General features: G+C 49.4%; 1 long non-coding RNA gene across 1 annotated transcript; it reads left to right on the forward strand.

Moving 5' to 3' along the window:
• The first annotated feature begins 3,745 nt into the window (after positions 1-3,745).
• On the forward strand, positions 3,746-5,986 carry LOC117198657 (uncharacterized). Its single transcript, XR_004479879.2, has 3 exons — positions 3,746-3,925; positions 4,444-4,534; positions 5,612-5,986. It is a non-coding gene; the product is annotated as an uncharacterized LOC117198657 (long non-coding RNA).
• Positions 5,987-7,086: the final 1,100 nt, after the last annotated feature.

Genomic DNA, 7,086 nt, shown 5'->3' on the forward strand with positions numbered 1-7,086 from the left:
GGAGGTACCACCAGATTACTTGGGAATATATTTTTAAAATTTAATTCGATCATTCTCTCTTTCTTCATATCTAGGCAGTTACCTGTGGCTTTTTAGATTTCACTAGCACCTGGGTGAAATGATCCCTTCCATGTTCGAAGCAAAGCCGTCTGGGGTCCATCACCTCACCTCTCACACCGCACCCACCTCACTGCCTGCCTTTTCTCCCGTTCACGCATCCTGAATACAATTGCCGTAAAGCATCTTTCTCAAAGGTGTCTTCAATTTCCAAATAGTCTGAAAAGCTATATGCCACTGCCTACATATAAAAAAGAAACATTTAGTTTTTGCCATCTGTGTACTTCTCCCCATCTCTCCCATCTCTCCATCTCTGCCATCCAGGGCTTGTTTCTCATCGAACAGGTCCTTGAATCCAGCCAGGCAGCTGCATCTGCCCCTCTGTAACTATTCACCCGCCACCTTCACACGGGGTGAGTTTCACCTCCACCTGAGGCTTCCCCGGGCTAACTAAAGCCCTAGCCCCTGCCTGTCACGCTCTGTCCTTCTGTTCGCAGACTCCTGGCTGGTGTCTACGCTCTGATCCCATTATACTAGAAATGACATCATCCTTTGATTCTTCTTCTTTAGTGGGAACCACTTTATACTTTAAAGCATTTTATTCCAACAGCAGAATTAATGTTCTTTGTTAAGAGAATTTCAAGCACGGACAAGTAGGTGGGGAGAAATTGTGAGGCTGTGTTGCTCTTAAAATAAACTATCACTTCACCTGATTTGAAGCTGAGTTTGACTCTTAGAAGGATCTAGAAGGATCTTCTGCACAGAGACTGTCTTTTTCCGAAGCAAGCAACACCAATCTAGGCCTGATCACTCTTTGCAGATGCAAGTAGGATTTGAGATGAAGAACACCCTAGATTATCCGGTGGGCCCTAAATGCAAGTTCAGTGTCCTCATAAGGAAGGCAGAGGGAGGTTGGCCACAGAAGAGGAGGAGGTGACGTGACCATGGAGGCCGAGACTGGAGTGATGGGCCACAGGTCAAGAATACTGACAGGGCTTCCCTGGTGGTGCAGTGGTTGAGAGTCCGCCTGCCGATGCAGAGGACACGGGTTCGTGCCCTGGTCTGGGAGGATCCCACATGCCGTGGAGCGGCTGGGCCCGTGAGCCATGGCCGCTGAGCCTGCGTGTCCGGAGCCTGTGCTCCGCAACGGGAGAGGCCACAACAGTGAGAGGCCCGCGTACCGAAAAAAAAGAAAAAGAATGCCGACAGCCACCAGAAGCTGGAAGACGCAAGGACGGATTCTCCCCAAGAGCCACCAGAGGGAGTGCAGCCATGCCAATAGCTTGATACCAGGCTTCTGGCCTCCAAAATGTGAAAAAAATAAATTTCTATTGTTTTCAGCCACCAGTTTGTGGAAATTTATGGCGGTCCTTGGAAGGAATACAGCACTTAAGAGCCCAGTCGATAGTAATAGTTCGATAGCAATTCGTCCATAGGCGTCATCAGCCTCATCCTATTTTGAGACCAGAGCTGGACAGTGACACATGAGGCCCACCTTTTAGAGGGTGACCCTTCCATCAGTGGAGGATGGAGTAGCACAGAGTGGCTGTTAGAGACTCAGGACCGGAGGTGAAGGGGCAAACTCCCCCAGGGGAAGGGACACTTTGGAGGCAGAATCAGTGACACCTGGAGATGACATTGAGGTGTCAGTGAAGCTGCCCTCCCCTCTCCTTTAAGCAGATGGGACCCTCCTTACTGAGCTTCCAAGTCTAGGAAGACAGTATAGTTTTGTACGTGTTGCGTTTGAGGCCCTTCTGTGCCATCCAAGTGCATCTGGTAGACAGATGGATATTTTGGTCTGAGATCTAGGAAGAGCATCTGAGTTAGAGATAAAGATGAGAGAGCCATTGATTGGCACCTTTATGTAGACTAGAAGCCCTGTGGCAGGATATGGCCGCTCACATAGGGGATGTAAACCAAGAAGGAGAAAACCTGGAGGACGCCAACATTCCCAGACAAGAGCGGGGAGAGCAGACGGTGAAAGACACCAAGACAGGGTGGCTAGAAATGGAGGACGAGACTCAGGGGAGTGGGGCGGGGGGCCGGGGGGGCGTTCCTGGGGAGGGCTCCAGCTCCTCCGCCTGGACACCATAGAGACACTCGTGTTGTAAATATTTTTGTATTAATTATTTTCATTTGCTATTCGTAATTTACAAAGGGATGAATGGGATGAAAGTATGCATTTCGTTCATTCTCCTGGGACTACAATTCTAGGGAATTTGCAGTTGAACAATCCCCACTGCTCCGTAGCCACCAGGGAACCACAATTACCCAGCTAGAGGGCTGCGATGGGTTATTATTGCCATGAGAAAGACCAGGATGGAGCTGACTACACAGTAATCATGCCAGTAGCACCACAGCTAGAGTGGCTCTCCCTCCACTGACACAAAAAGCTGAGTTAGTACACCAGCTGCATTCGCATGCAGAATTAGTATTAAAAGCACTGCCTCTGTTAAATACAAAATCAGCGAAGTTTAGAAGCGACAGCTGAATGCCATAGTTCCCAGCCTCTGCTACAGCCACCGGGGTGGGGGTGGGGGACGCTGCAGATCCACTTGGGGGTCGCTTCTCTGCATTCTGCAGCCCCTCCCCGCCCTCTTTCTGCGCTGTTTCCCAGATCCTGCCGGGGATCAGGGCCCCCGCTGGGTCTGCTCTCTTCAGAGCTCCCGACCTCTGTTGCTTCTTTGTCTTTGTCTTTGTTCTCCAGACAGTAGGCCTTCCTTTTGCTTGTCCCCTCCTGGACATTTCATGGGGTGTTTAAACTCCGAGCTGTTTAGGGAGGGCTTTGACAGAAGGTATGGCGAAGGGCTGGAAAGGGGCAAGGTCGTGAACACCCTTTCATTTTCCCTGACTCCCAGCCTCTCCTTAAATTGAGTCCCACCCGTAAGGGGGAGGCACACACCCTTGAAGACCCGAGCGGCCTTCGCTCCAGGCACCGCGTCTCCAAGGGAGACCCCGTCCCCGCCCCCCGCCGGCTGGCAAGGTCCGCAGTCTTACTTGGCAGGATCTTGTGGCCGCATTGAGAAGGACACGGAGCCTCGGGCCCAGGCTCTGCCATTCTTGCTAGAAGAGGCCGTCGCTGGGCCTCTCGCACCAGCCGGGCTGGGTGCTGCGCGGCTGCTTTGCGACGCTTCGCCATGGAGACGCGGGGAGGTTCCCGGCGGCTCAGCCCCCGGCAGACGAGGTGCAGGGCGCTTCACCGGGCCGGCTGGGGGACCCGGTCTGAAAGTAAAAAGATGTGTTTCTAGTAATATGATGGATACCTTACTTTCGTGTATTTGTCTAGTTCATGCAATGAGCTTTCCCGAGAACTGTCTTATATATATTTGGGGAGAGGAGCAAAAGGGGCCGAAGAGAAAGTAATATTGTCAGATTTTCAACTGCAAATTTCCAGCTATGCACAGTTTTCAGCTTAAGCGAATGAAGGCGAAGTCGTCAGGGATCTTGCAGGATCCGAGCAAGAGGAATTAAAAATCACAAGTAATCTTGCGTTACGTGGAACTAGAACCAGAGTTTCTGAGATAGTTTCATGCCATCAAACTGGTCATCTCTGCACAGGAATGAGGAGCCGGCAGGGAGGTGAAAGAAAAGTGCGCTTGGAAAGAGGAGTGAGTAGGGACGTGTGTGACACCTTTCTTCTCATCAGGCCATGTTCCTGGCACCAAAAATCGTTTTTGTGACGGTCAATGTCATCATTCTTCTGTCCCCACAGGTTCAACTGGGTCTCTCACCCCCATGTATGTGGAGGGTCTTTTATATTCATATTATTTGACAGCTACCTGGTCGTTTGGCACATAGGTGCTTAGTGATATTGAATGTCTCCTGGCTAGGACACAGCTGTTACCCACTTGGATGCGAAGAGGAAACAGTAAGTACGCATTGGAGACTGTTGGCGCCATGTTTAGAAAGCAATTTACAACCATCCCTTAACCTTTCAAGGGGTTATTCTAACATAGACCTTAAGCGAACAGTGAAGTAACAAAAGGGAATTTATCAAAGGAGACAGAATAGGCATCAAAGTAAGGATCCCATGTACATATGCAAGGATTTCTTTAAACTGAAGAGCTCAACCAGAAGTTTCTGAGAGTAGCGTCCCATCCATGTAATGAAATGAATATAACAGATTTAGGCTCTCAAATTTATAGCGATGAATGGCGGGACACACAGACTTCTGTCGATGTTATTAGAAGGAATGAGTCTAAATTAGGATTTAGTAGTGGAGTCTAAATTAAGAAAGTAACACCCAATAACAGATCACTGTCTGGAAATAGTAGAGCTAATTAGCATAGCATAATTTAAAAGAAATACACTTTAAAAATAGAGCAGTGAGTATATAGAATTTTTGCAGTGAATTTGTATTAATATCTTACATTTGTCTCGTCTTAGGCAAGCTGTGAAATGGCGGGGAGGGATACGCGCTGAACCGAGAGCCAGAAGATCCGTCACTTTCTACCTGAAGGCCTTGGGCGTAACACAGGTACTGCTCCGGGCCTCAGCTTCCTTATCTGTAAAATGAATATGTGAGTACCCACCTCAGTGGGCTGTAAAGATGAATAATTCTAATGATAATTTATAAATCGTAAAGCCACACACACCTAAGGTATTGCTCTTTTGTCTTATTACTCTTTTGATCTTTTTTAAAAAATTTAATTTTATTTTTTAAATTTTTAAAATTATTTATTTATTTTATTTTTGGTTGTGTTGGGTCTTCATTTCTGCGTGCAGGCTTTCTTAGTTGTGGCAAGCTGGGGCTACTCTTCGTTGCCGTGCGCTGGCTTCTCATGACAGTGGCTTCTCTTGTTGTGGAGCACGGACTCTAGGCGCGCGGGCTTCACTAGCTGTGGCACGCGGGCTCAGTAGTTGCGGCTCACAGGCTCTAGAGAGCAGGCTCAGTGGTTGTGGCTCACGAGCTTAGATGCTCTGCGGCATGTGGGATCTCCCCAGACCAGGGCTTGAACCCGTGTCCCCTGCATTGGCAGGTGGATTCTTAACCACTGCGCCACCAGGGAAGTCCTTCATTCTTTTTTATAGCCTTTCATTTCTGCTTCTGCTTCTGTAGACGGATGGTTGATACAGGTCCATTTCATTATGAGCAGTACAGCACTCTTCCTGCCTTTGAATTTGGGTTCCTTGAGGCAACTCCGTTTAAGGATTAAGCAGAATATTTTTCCTTTCTTCTTTCCCTCAACAAATACTGAGCACCTGAAGTGAGCTGGATGATGACATTAAGGGCAGTGCCCAGAGTATTATGGGACCTTGGGGGAGGGGGAGAGGAATTGCCTGAGCTGAGTTTTCCAAGATGCCCGGGAGGCGACCAGGTGAAGAGGGAGAGGTGCCCCAAGGCCCAGGAAGGACCCAGGAGGGGGAAACAGCCTGTGTCCTCCAGAGGCCCTGTGAGCTTGGTCTTGCCATACTGTGAAGGGGGAGGGGGACAGCCCAGCAGCCCCACAGCCCCGCTGAGGAGCTCCACCTGAACATGAGGAGTGTGCACTGAGTGGGTTAGGCAACAGCGTGAGGGCTCAGGTCAGTAGTTTAAGTAAATCCTCTTTTCCAGGAGTAAGAGAAGCAAGGTTCCATTCACCTGCCAGAGTAGGTCCATCACACAGAAACTAAGACCTTGAGGTTGCCAACGCTCCTGTGACAGAGTTTGGAATTGACCAAAACCAGTTGACAGCAGCTGCATCAAATGAATTAAATGGGAACTGGTTTCCAATTCACATTATTACAAGAAATTTCTTTCTGCCACACACACGTACAGAGGGAGCGCGATATGAAGAAGTCAAGATGGGGCTGGGTGGTGGAGGGAAGAGACAGCAACGAAGGAACACTCAAATTTTTTTTTCTTTCTTCCTTTTTTGCGGTACGTGGGCCTCTCACCGCTGTGGCCTCTCCCGTCGCGGAGCACAGGCTCCGGACGCGCAGGCTCAGCGGCCATGGCTCACGGGCCCAGCCGCTCCGCGGCATGTGGGATCTTCCCGGACCAGGGCACGAACCCGTGTGCCCTGCATCGGCAGGCGGACTCTCAACCACTGCGCCACCCGGGAAGCCCGAACACTCAACTTTTGCCTGTGAAGAAGAGGGTCTAGCGGGGGAAGAGGGTGTGGGTCACATGGAGACTTGAAAGGAGAGAAGAATAACCAAGTTCATAGGCCAAGGGTAAGAAGCAGGGAGAGAGAGAGAACTTGATGCTCCAGGAGAGAGTAGACAGGGTCCCAGCCAGGAGAAAGCAGATGTACCAGCAAGCTATCCCCAAACTGAGCGTGTCCACACCACCTGGGCATTTGACGAGAACACGAGTTCTGAGTCAGTAAGTCGGGGGGAAGCAAGATTCTGCTTTTCTAACAAGATCCCCAGGTGATTCGTAACGCTTGAGATGGACAGGTCTAGAGCCTTGTCCCAGGACCAGCGGCCTCGGCATCACCTGGGAACTGGTTAGAAATGCAGAAACACAGCTCTCCCTCCCTCCCCCACCGAGCTCCTGAGTCAGGATCTGCAGCTAAACCTCCAAGAGATTCCAGGGCACATCCGAGTTTGAGGACCTCTGCTCCGGGTAACATGAGAGGAAAGGTCGTCTCCGGAACGAGAGGAAGAATGTGAAAGAGTTGATGGGAGACTTGGCCGGTGACTGTTTCCAAAAGCCCAGAAGAGGTCACGGACATTCTTCAGCAATGCCAAGTGCTTTGGATATGAATGTACTGAGTGAAGTTTTTCTGGCTTGCTTGCTGTATTTTGGCAAGACTTCCTGTTATTATGTGGTATGCAATGCTTTTATTCAAGTGTCTTCATGTAAAAAAAAAAAATACTGTCTTTTCTCTTTGTTTTAGCTGATGGATTAACTCGTAAAACATTTTCTCCATTTCTGTGATGGACTCTGTATTATTAAGGGTTCTCTAGAGAAACAGAACCAATAGTGTGTGTGTGTGGAGAGAAAGAAACTTAGTTTAAGGAACTGGATCACACAATTGTGGGGACTGGCAAGTCCTAAATCTGCAAAGTAGGCCAGCAGGCCAGAGGCCCAGGGCAGCCCAG

Source organism: Orcinus orca, chromosome 18 (genome assembly GCF_937001465.1).
Source record: "Orcinus orca chromosome 18, mOrcOrc1.1, whole genome shotgun sequence".
Lineage (NCBI taxonomy): Eukaryota > Metazoa > Chordata > Mammalia > Artiodactyla > Delphinidae > Orcinus > Orcinus orca.